We start from the raw sequence: 16,474 nt of genomic DNA, 5'->3' as shown, positions 1-16,474 counted from the left end.
AAATATCAAAGTGCATAAATGCATTCTACTGTCACATATAACTAATTAAAACAAAAAAATTTAAAAAAGAAAAAAAGCATTACATAACACAATTGACACATCAAGGTTGTGGCAGGGTAAAATATGGAGACAAAGACAGTTTACCTACACTTATAGTGCCTACTGTAGAAAGAAGAGACCAAATAACCACATAATTAAACATAAAATTGCAACCACAGTAATTTCTATAAAGGAGATGAACTGATTTTAAGGAATAACAGGGTACTAGCGTCTGAATGCTTGTGTGGCCCAGAATATATACATTGAAACACTAATCCCCATTGTAATGATGTTTGGGGATAGGATCTTTGGAAGGTGATGAGTTTATGGGATGAGACCCCACATATATGGGATTCTTGTCCCAAAAAAAGAGACTCCAGAGATATTCCTTGCTGCTTCCACTATATGAGGACACAGAAAAAAAAAGGAAAACTATGAACCAGAAAATAGGTACTTACCAGACACCAGACACTGAATGTACCAGCATCTTAATCATAGACTTACCAAAATTTGTCTTTTTATAAGTTATCCAGTCAACAGCAGTTTGATATATCAACACAAACAGATATAGAGATAGAGATAGAGAGAGAACATGTTATATTGAGGAAATGATACAGGAGACCACACAATGATTAAAAGAATTTAAGCAATATTTGCTTAGTTAAAATTAAACAGAATAGGAGAAAAGGAGCATTCTACATGATAACAGCTTATGAAAATTCAGTGTCTGGTATGGGACAGGAAAAATGCTGAATTAAGAAGTAAAAATAAAATCCATGTGATGATTCGCATGGAGGATAGAGAGAACTGCACTGTAAGAGTATGTTCAATAGGCAGGCAGTACAAAGGGACCAACTGCAAAACATTGGTTATTGTTATGGTTTTGATGATTGAAAATATGTAAAATGTTGAAAATTTACTTTCTTTCTCTTCTTTGTTTCTTTCTTAAAACTTATTCTATTGTGAAGAGAATTGATTTTACATGGGTCAGTCAGTATGTAAGGAGGTAATGCAGCTAGACATATATTGACTTAGTCAATTATAATATCCTGGGCTACATTGACATTAAGTCAGACTGAAATTTGCAAGATGTTACCCGTTTTGCAACCTAATAAGTAATCCTTTACAGTTTCATATTTATTTTCTGAAGACATAATGAGTTTTTCTGCATCCATCAGGCAGGCATTCATTACTCTTGGAAAAATTTAGTGTGAATTTCTGTAGCCCCAGTACTCATGGAACAACAGATATTACCCTTCCTGTGTAGGCAGTTGCACCAAAAGAGAGCAACCCTTAAGTTAGAAGACTCCAAGTTTGAATAGAGCATCAAGTATTTCCATTCATACTCATCTCCAGGTAAAGAGAAATTTCCTATGAAGCAAATCTCTCCCAAGGGAGTAGAGAAAGGTACCCTGCAATTATTTCCTTGGAATGTAAATAAATGCTTCCAAGGAAAAAGAGAAAGGACTTAATGCCTTAAAATATTCTCAAGTGTCTGTATCCACAGAGAGACACTAACTCTAACTTCTAAAGTTTCTGTTATGCAATTGTTCTTTCAGTATCCTTTGCTCAGAAGATTTGCTAGAATTATGAAGAATTATCTCCCAACAGATTCTCTCTCGACATTGACTCCCAAAGAAATTTATATAAGTAGAAGGCAACTTTAGTTAACTCAAATAGTGTACACCTCTAAAAGGAGCAGACAAGCACAGATGGTTTATGTTATGTAAAAATGCAGTACAGACTGTGAGCATAGACTCAGATGACATTAATTGCCTGGAAAAAAAAAACAGAAGAAGGATTTGTTCTCATGATGTACTTCAAAACAAAGTCCTGAATACTCAGGGGGTTAAGACAGCCTATGATTTTATTTATAATATTCCAACTCATAAATTCAGAAAGGCTCATACTCAATCAGTAATGACTAATCTGCCTGAAAAAGGTGAAGTTACTAACAAAAAGCTTTTACTTCCAAGATTACCCCATCTTATGTATTTCCAACTCCTCAAAGCTCTTTGAATTCTCTTTTAATATGGCTTCTCATTCTCCTGAGCTTTTTTATGTGATTTAGTATTTCCCTCTTTGGTCATTTAAATGTAGCCTTCTAAGATGGAGTCAGTTTCCCTCAGAACAAACATTCCATTGTGCACACATTAATGGGCATACCAGACAGAATAGGGGACCATCTTTAATCTACTCTAGTATTTATTAAAAAATAATAATTCTATGGAGAAGAATGTATTGGTTTTATGTTGCCCCTATGAAAGTATGATCAGAAATTTCACAGTATAGCACATATGCCTTTATCAATCCATTTTTATGTAAGTCAAACTTCCAGGGAGGCTTTGGTGTAGATTGTTGTTGACTTGAAGTCTTATTTGTAGGCTTTATGGGAGAATATAATTTCAAGGTTTTTTTTCAGCTTTTTGCACAAATGCAGTTTTGTTCAAATGGAGACTTAGAATGGAATTTTTCCTTCTGCTAAATCTTTCAGACTTTCTTTACTACTCTTAGCTATGAGACAGCTCTAATTTCTATGTTTCTGTAATTACAATGAGCCATCCAGACAATTCAGGAAAATCTTCCTATTTTAAGTATAGTACCTCTAGTGGGTTGAACTGTGTCTCTCCAAATTTCATGTCCACCCAAAATTCCCAGGTATAGCCATATTTAAAATAGGTCTCCGTATGGACTGCATGTTTGTTCTCTCCCCAAATTCATTTGTTGAAGCCCTAATACACAGTGTATTAGTATTTGAGAGGAGGCCTTTGGGGGCATATTAGGCTTAAATATGGTCATCAGGATGGATCCCTCATGATGGGATTAGCATCTTTTTAGGAGGAGAAAAATCAGAGCTCTTTCTTTCTTTGTGAGAATACAGACAGAAGACAGCATTCTTCAAGGTAGCAAGAAGGGCCCTAGCCAGCTAGTATATCTACTGTCACCTTGCTCTGGGACTTTTCAGCCTCCGGAGCTGTAAGAAATAAATATCTCCTGTTTCAGCCATCAGTCATTTTGTTATGGCAGCATGAACACTCTTAACTAGCAAAGTTAAGATGAAGTCATACTAGATTAGAGGGACCCCAAATCCAGTGGAGCAGGTGTAATAACAATAAGAGTAGAGAGAGCACCGACACAGAGAGACACAGACAGAAGGATGCTGTGAGATGACTGAGGGGGAGTTTGAAGAGAGGCAGCTGCAAAGTAAAGAACACAAAAGGACTGCCAGCAGCCACTGGAACCTTAGCAAAGGGAAGGAACCTTCAGGGGAACCCCATGGTCCCTAGAACCTGCCAAAATCTTGACTTCAGACAGCTGGCATCCAAAAGTAGAAAAGAAAACATTCTATCATTTGAAGCCATGAAATTTGTGTTAATTTGTTACAGCAACCTAGTAAACTGAAGGTAGTAACTTTCTCAATTCCATTAACAGTGTCTGTTTACCAGGTAATACACCATGAGCATGATACCAGGGTCTGCAGAACGGAAGACCAAAATTCTGCCTACTCCACTCTGTCCTTTAATCCATTATCTACATTCTTTCAAGTAACATGTAGAGTTACTCTTCATCAATATCTTAAAGGGTCACCTTAAAGAATTCACTCAAAGTCCAAAATCTCATCCAGATCCCCACAAGTACTAACCTCTAAAGTCTTATCTCTCATTAGTTCAAAGCTCCAAAGCTGGTCATCTAGGTAATACAAGTCAGGTAGAGATGAGGCTCCAATCACAATTCCTCACCATTGATAGGCCTATGAAACTTGTCTGCTCACAAAACTCCCGATGTACTACGGTAGAGCATGTACAACAGTTATGGATATTGTGGCTCAAAAAGTTGGAGGGAGGAGTCACTGGTCCAAAGTTATCGTGAGATCTAGCCAAGCAAACTCCTTATAGTGTCCAGGTCAGAGTCCCATTCTTCCTGCCTCTCTTCCACCCATAGGGAATCAAGTTCATTCCCTGGAGCTCTCAATTCTGCCTTCTGAATCATGCATCCCTTTTTATGACAGCTAGCACAGGTTTGCACCTGAGTGGTTTTATCTGACTGCTGCTTGTCAGTAGAAATTTTCTGATTCAGACTTAATCCTTTCATATCCTTCTGCCATTGTGTTTCAACTGGCAATGATTCTGCTGACAAAAATTTCTCAAGAAAATTGTGGATTTTGCCCAAATTCAACAGGGGAGCCTTCCTTTAGAGAAAGACTCCTGAGTACATCTTTCTGAGGTAATGTTTTCTCCGCTTATAGCTTTTACTGAGGTGAGTGAGGGGCACTGTCCTTTAACTTCCTGGAGTCTCTGAAGTGATTTGGGAATCTGTGAGTCACTGTTAATGCCTTTGAAGAGCTTTCTGTGTGCCAGGGTACCTGAAATAGGGATGTTTCTTCTGTTAAGAACACATCATGTACCATGCATCCATTTTCTTCTCTACATCACATTTTCTGAAGCAATCTCTAAATTTTGCAGTCATTGGCCATCGGAATAGACCTAATTTCTCAAATCATCAGGTTCTGGTTCCTTTTTGTTGAACATTTTTTTCCCTCCATTTGTCTTTTCCATTTTACTGTGAACAGTATCTTCAAACTTGAAAATCTTTTGAACTGCACACCTACATTCATTGCTTGTAAGTTCTGTTTTCCAGCTAACTACAAGACACAATTTTGCTAAGCACTCTGCAACTATATAACAAGGTCCCCATTTTCTATAGTTTTCAAGAAAAAAGTTCACACTTGCTCGAGACCCTCACTAGCATAATCCTTTGCATTCATATTTCTTCTTGCAGCCTACTGAAGGCAATCTAGGCTTTTATTATTATGCTTCTCAAAATTCTCCCAGCCCTTTTCCACCACCCACTGCAAAGCCAATTCCATGATTCTTACACATTGTTACAGTAGTCCCTTGACTTCTTCCTGTAGATGAATTTCTTCCAGGTAGCACGAGAATTCCTCGTAAAAATATTAACAAAGAATTTGTGGCATCTTTAATCTACTACTCGGCTTTTAAAGGAAAATAATTTTGTGAATAAGAGTGATTACAGTGTTTAAAAAAATAATCTAATTTCAAATAATATTAAAAAATCATTTAATAGTGTCATTTGATTTAAATTAAGGTTGACATTTTAAAATACTCATTATTAATGTAGGCTGAATGGTACCTGCACTTATAACTTACTGATAAATCATTTGCCACAAATTGCAGCTTATATAATTTAAAATGCATATTCTAAAAGAAAAGTTATGACTTAAACTTGTGTGTAATTAATTCAGGGTAGATCATTCTCAATTATTTGAAATTTTTAGTGAATGTCACTCCACTCCATTCACATAAAACCTTACTGTAAAATAACTTTGAAATTCTGTTTTCTTTTAAATTTAAGCTTTATATCTTATATAAGATAATTAGAAAAAAGAAATAACAATTGCTTAAGAAGCTCATAGATCTATAGAGAAAAAATAAATGATATTCAAAAGAAAACATGAAAAGGAATGATACTGCTTAAACTCTTCTGCTTTCAGCATGAAGGAACTGAAAGATCAGATTTTTTGTTCAAATGACAGTTCAGTGGCATTTCATTTCCCAGAAAAAAATGATTTCAGAAAATGAGGTCTGGAAATCAAGCTTTTATGAAAGTTCAATGGTAGCCTAATTCAAAACTCAAAAGATAAGATCCCTGAGATTCTCTAGCAGTGTTTCTTGAGAAAGTTACCTTTACTCTTGGAGATTTAACAACCTTGAAACAGTATTTCCCAAAGTGGTGTCAGCTAAAATCCGGGTATATCCTATATGTGTAGAGGTGTGGTTTAGGGGTTACAAACAGAATCTGATGAATTAATACATTTGAGAAATGTTAGATTAAAATAGTGTTAGAAGATTTAAATGTTTGCTTCTTCTTGTTATTGGAATCAAGAGTCAGCTATCAGAGAATGACTTGGTAATTATCATTAATAATTTTGTCTTTTTCTCTGTTTCCACATATTTTATTGGCGCATTATAGTTGTACATAATGATGATATTTGGTGTTACATATTTGTGCATGCGCACATTACAAAAATATAATTTGACCTACATTCGCTTGCCAACACTTCTTTTCTCCATTCCCTCCTTCCACCCTCTCTTGTAATTCTTTAATGCTTAAAATGGAAATAAGAAAACTAGAAGAACAATAATTTGTTAGATGTTTCATGAGAATGTCCAAACAAAGTAGATAAATGTTAGCAAATGGAAATGAAGAAATTAAAAAATTGTGTTAACATTTCTCAATTCGTGTATGTTCCACATAAATGTATATATTCAATTACATGATACATTATCCACATAACACATGTAATTAATAAAATAAAAGTAATTCTATTATAACAGATATATATATATATATAAATATAAAATCATACTACAATGCATTAGTTCTGTAATAGTATTAATGTAATATTAATATATATATATATATTAATGTTTATAAATATATGGCTTATTTATTTAATAAATATGTTATATAAAATCTGGTAGAGTAAACTGAAATATATTTATTTGTAAAATTGTTTGTCTTTTTATATATGTACCTATGTTAAAAATAAGCATGTACTTTATCATAGAGCTCTACTCCAGCCCCAGTAAATCTTAATTATACTTTTTAATACTTGTTAAATTGGTCTGCATAAGAATATAATCTATTCTGTTTATTTCCACTGGTATATTGTGAAACCCAAATAGCTATCTAAATTATGGAAGTTTCTTCTTGCTGTGTCTTACCACTATGATCCTATGCATGACCTTTAAGCATGCAAAACTGTTAATGAATATATAAAGTATAATATGTGTTTTTATTTTGTTTATATTAAAATTATTTTTTATTTGTATGACAAATACTAATAGAGTACAGTAAACCAAGATTATGCTATTTATTCAGATTAAACCAATGGAAAAACATATAATTTCTCATCTCTTAGAAAATAATTTTAATAAGGAATGAAGAAAATAAATAACTTCATATAATCAATTATTTAATAAGAGTTTTGGCAAACACTAACAAAGCACTATGTTGGCATATAAGAGGAATAAATTTTTAAAAATTGTTCAAAGGCTTTGAGGAATAATTGTAGGTAAACTGTGTATATTTTAGTCTGAATTAATTTAAAAAACACAAAGAATATTTCAAAATGAGAGAATGGCTTCTGGGAATAACTCAGAAGAAAGGAAAAAGGCTGGGGTTATTTGATCCAAAAAAGAACATAAAGGGCAAAGTGAGACAGTACGAGTTTCATCAGGTTGACAATATCTAGGTGATTCAGGCTGACTGTGTCCAAGTTACAAAGTGAACTTACATGAAGAATAATCAGCAACTTTTGAAGATTCCTTAAACAAGATATGATAGAAGTCTGATCTAGAGTTGAGTAGAGAAGAAATGAAGTAGAGTCAAGATTTATTAGAAGTCTGTAAAACATGGTGTCATTCCAAACATGGAGGTGAGCAACAAGACTTGGGAGCAACTCATGGAGTTTGGGCTGATGTGCTGGATGGATACTTTTATTATCCATTAAAGCAGCAGATGCTCAACTTTTTTTTTCCTTTGGGTATTATTTGTACTTGAGTTAGTGGGGGTTTTTTGTTTTGCGTTGTTTTGACTTGGTCAGATGATGATGAATCCAGGTTTTCATATTTGTGAGGTAACTACATAGATAGAACAAATAGGCAGTTGGTTAGAATGTCTTAAACTCCAATTATATTCTTAACAGTTATCCTCTTAGATTCTTGGGACAATTACTCCTAAATGGCATTTAAAGGTGTATAATGCTGACTTCCTATGGGGGAAGAGTACTAAATGTGGAAAAGACCCAAGAAAGAAAGATGATGCAAATTCAACAAGAATTGAGTGTGTGTGTGTGTGTGTGTGCACGCGCGCATGCGGGTGCACACAGTGTATATTATAAATCATGTCAAAAAATAAATTTTCTCATTTCCATTTGGAATTTTTACCACCAGATTTAAAAAGTTCTGCATTAACAACTTTTTACTTCTTAATCAATATATCTTTCCTCAATGCTTAATTTCTTTTATAAATGTGTTTTTACTATAGAATATTAATAAAACATGCAAGCTCCATAGTAACATTCTATCTGGAAATTCTGAGAGATGAAAGCATAGAAACAGCTAGATGCCTGAATTTGGATATAATGATGCTGAGTAACTCTGAAGAAGAGAGATCAGAGAAAACCAAAAGAATAAATCCTGAAACAAAATGGCTAATGTCATCAATGGGTTAATTTCCAGTATTCCTAATAACAAAGATCACATGATGTCTGTCTCAGTGCCACAAACCTGTAATCCCAGTGACTTGGGAGGCTGAGGCAAAAGGTTGGCAAGTTTGAGTCCATGCTCTGTAACAGAGTGAGGCTCTAAGCAACTTGAGAAATCTTGTTGCAAAATTAAAAAAAAAAATAAGAGGGCTGGGGATATACCTCACTGATAAAGCATCCCTGGGTTCGATCCTCAGTTTGAATGAAAGATCTGCATTTATACCAGAGAGTTAAAGAATCAAGTAGAAAATTACTGCCAGCTAATAGCTTTCTGAAAATCAAGAAGGGAAACTTTACTGCCCTTGGTAAAACAAACAAACAAACAAATAAATAAATTTTTAAAAAGTTGGCCTAAGATCTACAAAGTTAGATAACTAAGCAAACCTCAACATATATTTTATCAATTGGTTTAGCAATAATATCTGTGTTAAGCACTCAGAAAATTCAGGAGACAAATCACAAAATGAATATACCTTAGGGTTTTGTATTACCAAGGAGAAAAATATTAATTATAAATTTTGTGTGTCTCTCTCACAAACACACAAACACACACACACATACACACGTATACATATATGCATTATATGTTTGTATGTATTCATGTATCAAATATGTCCATAAATTTGCAAAATAAGTTTGCCTAAAATTTCCCATATTCTATATTAGTTATGTACTACTTGGTAAATTACATTATACATTAATATTTTCTGTCAATTACATCTCTCAGTATAAGTTTATGACAAAAGTATTGAGCTATTATCAGTAACAGAAATTGGAGGAGCAAAAAAAGGACTATGAGACCATGATTTATGAAATGAATTACCCATAGAAAGAAAGAACATGTTGTATATACATGCAATGAGCTATACTTTACATTTAGCAAAGAAAAAAAATCCTGCCATATGTTACATGAGCCCAGAAAACATTTTGCTATAAGAAAAATTTCTATCACAGAAGGAAAAACACTGCCCAATTCTACTGATATGAAGCATCTAAAAATTCCATTTCTATAGAAAATGGAATGGTGGTTATCAAGAACTGGTGAGAATCTAACATAGGAAATTGCTATTCAACAGGGCCAATGTTTCATTTATGCAAGATGATTAAGTTCTAGATATCTCTCCTACAATGTTCTGCCTATAGTTATCAATATCATATTTTATAAATAAAATTTGCTAAGGAATTAGATATCATATTAAGAGTACTTCTCATTCTGTATGAATAATTCAATAAAAAATAACGAGGAATGCATTCATTGACAAAATGCTGTCTCCAAGGGGAAATGTTGATAATTTTATCAAGGTGTTAATAATAGAAAACACATATGAAAAAAGTATTTTGGGGGTAAAGTAGAAAAGGCATAACATAGGTTAATAATGAATTCTCTTCTATATCTACATATTATTTAGGACAATAACCAAGTTCATGTTTGTTGTAATGGAAAGTGATAAAACTCGAAATTATTGGGGGTGTCAAATTTTGAGATGTGACTTGAAATTAGAAATTGAAGATAACTCAATTTTGGGATCCAAGAGATACGTGAGTAGTATAGTCACATTCATTTAAAAAATAAAATTCTGTAATTATCCTTATATATAAACAAAGAGAAAAATGCAGTTTGCTGTCAGATTATTATAGCCTCAATAACATTGGATAGTTCTAGATTAAACAGACCAATTACTACTGATATAATTCTTTCATTCCACAAATGATGTAAATCTGAACAGTTTGGTGAATAAAGAAATGTATACTTTCTACTGATTTAATTAGTCAAAAGACAAATATTTGCTCTAAGTCTAAGGGATAGATTTCTTTTCTAACAAATGTGAAAAAATGTGGAGAAGTTCCTACTTTCCAAAAATCACTAGTGATTTACACAGTGAAAATGTGCTTATTTGTCCTATTAAAGGTGGGAAGACTATTTCAAAATTATAGCTATGTCAAAAATAGTATTAAATACTTGGTGAGGGCCCCCCCCTCAAGCTTTAAAGATGTTTTAGATATTTAGGACAGCAAAAAGATGCTGAGTATAGGACCTAACTCATAGGAGTTCAAGAGTTCAAGGACTGGTGAATTAATCTTTAGTGGACCAAACATTTATTATTGGAGTATATTTTGTATTTTATTTTACTTGGGTATTAGTTCTAAATTGTTGACATTTTTGACATTTATCCACTGGAGCAACACAATATTAACCATAAGCAGGCAGGGAGATGTACTCTGACTCCATTTATATTTCCTTAAACTCAGAAGGCAAACATGCTTAATCTTCTGGTCAGAAAATATTCTCACCTTAAAAATTCATCTATTTGTTTTTTCTTCTATTGTTACTAGGTCCTATAAAAATTTTCAAAATCCTTGAAAGTAAAAAAGAAAGGTAGAGGGCTGGGGATGTGGCTCAAGCGATAGCGCGCTCACCTGGCATGCATGCGGCCCGGGTTTGATTCTCAGCACCACATACAAACAAGGAGGTTGTGTCCGCTGATAACTAAAAAATAAATATTAAAAATTCTCTTTCTCTCTCTCTCTCCCTCTCTCACTCTCTCTTTAAAAAAAAGAAAGGTAGAGTAAAAAATCCAATTATTTGTGAATGTTTGACAGTGGATATGAATATTTGTTTTTATATAAATAACAAGAGGTATAGTGGGAAAGCAAACAGAGAAAAATTCTTGAGATTAATATCAGAAAAGTATGATGAGAGATGACTTTTGGTGTTACATTACAAAAAAATATCTCCCAGATATTTGGGGTTTTGCTTGTTTGTTTGTTTTGGTACCAGGGATTGAACCCAGGGGAGCTTAATCACCAAGCCATATCCCCAGCCCTTTTTATATTTTATTTAGAGACAGAGTCTTGCTGAAATGCTTAGGGCCTATGTTAAATTACTGAGGCTGGCTATGAACTCTGGATCCTCCTGCCTCAGCCTCCCCAGCAACTTGAATTACAGGTGTGAGCCACCATGCCCAGTGCAATTTTAACTCCTTTGTGCTCTTGTCTCAGACAAAAATCCTCTGAGGTAGCTAGGCCCTGGATAACAGAGAGTAGCAAGGTAGGAGAAAAAAGAATTGTCTTAAAGGAGTCTTAGGTAGGTAGACACCCATTCTATGTGATTTCATCAACGCAGATTCTGGGCTGCCTCTGTCCACCACTCTGTCAGGACTTGTCATCCCTCATCACCGACACAGGAAGTTTTACCAGCAATGCCTATTGGTTCATATTCCAGATGCCTGGTAAAACCACAGCAGCCACACCTTATATTATTTTATAACCTGGTCAAGTACGTGAGAGTTCTTTCATGTTTTCCAGGATGGAAGAAAAAGGTACCTAGGAGAGTAGTTTGTGCGGGAATGATAAAGCAAATGCTGAGGTCTTTCTTGTTATTAAGGGTCCTGCCCCTTTTGATGTGTCCAGGAATTAATTTAGGATAGATCTCTGTTGGTTTTTGCTAATTTATTTTTTAATTTGGGAAATATTCAATTATGAGATATTTATTTTAAAATAAACATTCTTAACTATTTTAATTATTTAACAAAGCTTCCATTTTTTCCTCTTTGAAATGCAAATATTAAAACTAAAATTCATTCATCAATAGAAAACTTAGATGTGTTATCAAAAAGATATGAAGGTAATTTCTTCTCCCCCTGCCAATTGTTAGGTAATGATACCAGACATGCTGTTTTACTTCTCTGGTGTCTCAGTTCTTATCTCTAAAACAGATTTGTGGAATAATAACAACATATGTGAACAGATTTTATAAACTGTGAATAAATTACAGAATACATTAAATTACTTAATCTAAAGAAGTATTCTCAGATCCTGCCCTGAGGATGAGAATTTTATTTTCTAAAATGTTAATGTGTTGAAAGAACTTTTAACTTGCTCAAAATCATTGAAAAATTTAAATGTAGTTAAATTGGAATGAATATTGATGTCAGTGAATTTATATTTCTTGTGGTTTGTTTGTTTGTTTTTACTATGTTAATGTATTTCTTATTATCTCTTTTAAGAACTATTTTCTTACAGGAAACTTCTTGGTTTTTTCAATTTTTAGGATAATGTTTTCTTATTCTGATATTTTATGTTGCATGCTGTATTGTTTATATGCTTTTTAAAAATGCATGCTATTCTAGAATGCTTTGTAGAGCTGAAAGGAATGTCAGAGTCATTTAGTAGAAACAGTTTTTCACAGCTGGCTAACAGAGGCACAAAGAGGCTAACAGTTTGTATAAGGTCACTCAATTAGTGGCTGAATCTGCCCACAGTCACTGACTAGTTTAGTGATCCATGGGCTTTTCATGAGATCATTGCCTCAGATAATGACACACTGATAGAATGTGGTGTCGGATATGTGATAGGCTGATCTTACCTTAAAGGTACTTTCACATTCTTACTCATTTGTAATTCTGGGTTTCCAGCCCCTCACCTGAATTGTGACAGTATATTCATTTAGGGGAGAAGGATCACTAAGTTTTCTTCCATGAAACAGAGATATTTTTTTGATATTTCTTAATTTCCATTTTGCTTTTGTCATCTATGCTTAATGAAATCTCTCCAAGGACTAGACACATAGAAAAAGAATACAAAATTTTTGAGGTCAAATCACATGTCATTTTGGCATTTCCCAGTGAGTTAAGGGCTGGCTATATATTCACACTCCTCATAACTGTACCATATGATAGAGATTATTTATATTCAGCAAAATTTCTGTGAAATGAGTGTATCTAAATTGGGAAAGTAAATATATTTCTGTATTTCTATATTTATAACAGTTTCTCTTTTCAGAAACCTTATTTCTATGTTCATGAACTACATTTATTTTATGTATTCTAAAATTGTTTTTATGATACAGCATCCTTATTAGACTAAAATATATCAGAGCAAGAAATGTGATCTCTTCATTTATTTTCCCATTGACAAAAAAAAAAATGTTTTCAATATAATCAGTGCATTAAAATGACTTCTTGAACTAAAATGCTGACATGTCAAATAATCCCATCTGAGCTGAGCACCTTGTCATCTACATATTTAGTTCCCTATCTGAATCCTCATTCTTATGTTTCAAATATATGAGAAATGATATATATACTGAATATCATACTACACTGAAAAAATTTCAATTTATTTATAACTTCTCACAATATTCAATATCATTTATGAATCTACTCTTTTGATCAGTTAATTATATTGTCTCATATACTATGATTTAAAAGATGAGATTTTATTCTCTGCATTGCATTCCATTTCAATCAAGCACTAGATCTTTCACGTATTTTTAATCATTTGTTCATTAGTTGTTTGTTCATTCTTCAATCACCAAGTATTGAGACGGGCTATATGTCAGAGCAAGCAACAGAGGCTCTGGGCAAATTACAGGACATGCATTGCACACTGAATGAGCTGAATTAAGGCAAAGATGACCAAACTCAGATGAAGAGGAGGAAACCTGGTATGAAATGGAGTTTAACTGGTTGGAATGTATTAAGGATTTTACAGCATGCATTTATGACTTTTCTCTTAGTTCTGGAGCTATTCAAAGTCCTTATAATATTTCAGGCAAGGATATGTAGATGTTGAATTGAATTTTGTAAAAATCTCTCTGGCTCCCTTTTGAGAATATATTGATCAAAGAATATGTTGCAATATATGAAGGAAAAAATTTGGAAATGTATTGCTTGTCGTGAAATGATGGCAATGTATTGCAGTGGTGGTGGTAGTTGTTTCTTATAGGAAGTGGTTAATTACAAAGTGTTAGAATAAAAGGATACACTGAAAAAATTCTTCTTACTTCTTTATTCTTACCTATTTGGGTTGTTTTAAGTTTCCACTATTAAAATTTTAACACTGAACCAAATCTAAATAAGAATTGTTGACTACTTCATTGCTTACTTTCTTAGGATAATTTTAATTAGTTAATTTTAATTAGGTATATAGGATAGCAGAATGCATTTTGAATCATTGTATACAATTGCAGCACAACTTTTCATTTCAGTGGTTGTACATGATGTAGTCACAGTATATGTGCAGTCATACATGTTCCTAGGGTAAGGATGTCCATCTCATTCTACCTTCTATCCTGCCCCCATGACACAAATTGCTGATAAGTGTACTGATATTTTTTTAAAATGTTTTGACATATTCTGACTGTTTTCCAGAAAAAGCTATGTTACAGTATATTCCCTCTCACTGACAAGGAAAATATGTCAGATTAGTGAATGTCCATGTTGTCAGACTTTAATCTTTCCCAAATATATAGATGAATGTTATCATTTTAATATTCATATATCCAAGTATTTAATGAATTTTTGTCTTCTTGTATTATATTATTTGATGATATTAACCAAATATCTATCTTCTTTGTGACAAGTTTTCTTTAGAGACTCATCTGTCTTCTGATTTGACACACATTTTTAATATGTTTTAACAACTCCTAATCCAAATCTGCTCTCCAGTTTTAAATAAAGTTTAATTTTAACTATTTTAGTGCTAAGTATTATGACATAACTGTCCTTCTTACCATTCCTTTATTTTTCCATAGGACTTATCATCATTTTCAAAACTACATGATTTATATATTTATACCTACCAGTTTTATCTGTCCCTCTCCACCTCCACCAAATTACAATGTCTAATGGGAAATCATCATTATATATTTTATTTATTGATTCATCTCAATCATTCAAAACAGCATGAATGTTGATCAACAAATAACTGTTGGGTGTTAATTTTTTTCAAATCTTTTGTTCTGTAATTTATTTTGCTACATGTATCAAAAAGGCATTTCTTTCCATCTAAAGATCTGACAATTATTTGATGACATTTTAAAAATGGCACAAATCACTATTCTTTCAATTCAGTTAAGGTTATTTTATATATTTATTTATTTTCCTTCTTTGCAAGCAAGCTTTGCTTTTTTGTCCATCTAGATAACCCTTAAAAATGCTATTTTCCTCCCACATTATCACAAAATGTTGTTGTTTGGAAATTTGTAGTTTATAGTATGTTTTCAATTTATTCCATTTGTAAAGCTTTAACTCTAGAATTTAATGGAGGATAGTAGAACAATGTCTTTTAGACCATAATTTTTTATCCATATTTCCACTATCTTACAATTTTACAAATTATCCTGGGGGGAAATAAATACTTAAATGTTAAAAGTAAATTGACTAAAACTTCAAAAATGTATAGACACAAAGGTAATTCTTTATCAGTAGATTCTTTGCAACATTATGACCCCAAATCCTTCAGTGGCTTCCCTTTGTTCTTGTAATGAAACACCCCATCAGCAAATCCTACTCTGCTCAAAATCTTTGAGCCTCCAATTTTGTCTCCTGTGACCACCAATCTCTCGATAAAACTCTCTCTTGCATTGTTCCTTTACATATGTCAACCCTTTTGCCTGAGATAATCTAGTCTGTCAGTACTACTTCAAATATCAAACATTCAGAGAAGTTGCCCTCATTGTTTTGATTTAGATCTTAAATGTCCACCCAAGCCTCATGTGTTGAAGGCTTGGTTCCCAGGTGACACATCACTGGGAAATGGTGGAACCTTCAGCAGATAGGCCTAGCACGGATGAAGTTAAATCATTTTGGATGTGCCTCTGAAGGAAATATGGAAAACCTGGCACCAATATCTGGTCTCTCTCATTCTTTTTTTTCTTTTCCTTGCTGCTGTGTGGTGAGCATTTCTGCTCCACCACAAACTCCCCATCATGATATTCTGTTTTTCCACAGTCCCCCAAATAACGGAGCCAACTGAACATGGACTGGAAACCATGAAGCAAAATAAATTTTCCTGCTTTTTTTTATACTAAGAATTGAATCCAGAGGGTCTTTTACCACTGAGCCACATACACAGATCATTTTTTATTTTGAGACAGGCCTTCAATGAATTCCTTAGGGTTGCACTAATTTGTAGAGGCTAGCCTTGAAGTTGTGATCCTTCTTCCCCAGCTTCCCAAGTCATTGGGATTATAGGTGTGCACTAAATTTTCTCCTTTAAGGTTATTAGCTCAGATATTTTTTTTTCCCATGGTGATGGAATCTATCATGCTGGTCATCATGGCAAACATAGCCTATTCTCTAACACTGTGGTTACTAACTCTGATGTATTTTACCCTTTCTATTTGCTATTTTCTTTATCACA

Source organism: Callospermophilus lateralis, unplaced genomic scaffold (genome assembly GCF_048772815.1).
Source record: "Callospermophilus lateralis isolate mCalLat2 unplaced genomic scaffold, mCalLat2.hap1 Scaffold_139, whole genome shotgun sequence".
Lineage (NCBI taxonomy): Eukaryota > Metazoa > Chordata > Mammalia > Rodentia > Sciuridae > Callospermophilus > Callospermophilus lateralis.
The sequence above is the reverse complement of the archived record's forward strand: the minus strand, read 5'-3'. Positions refer to the sequence as shown.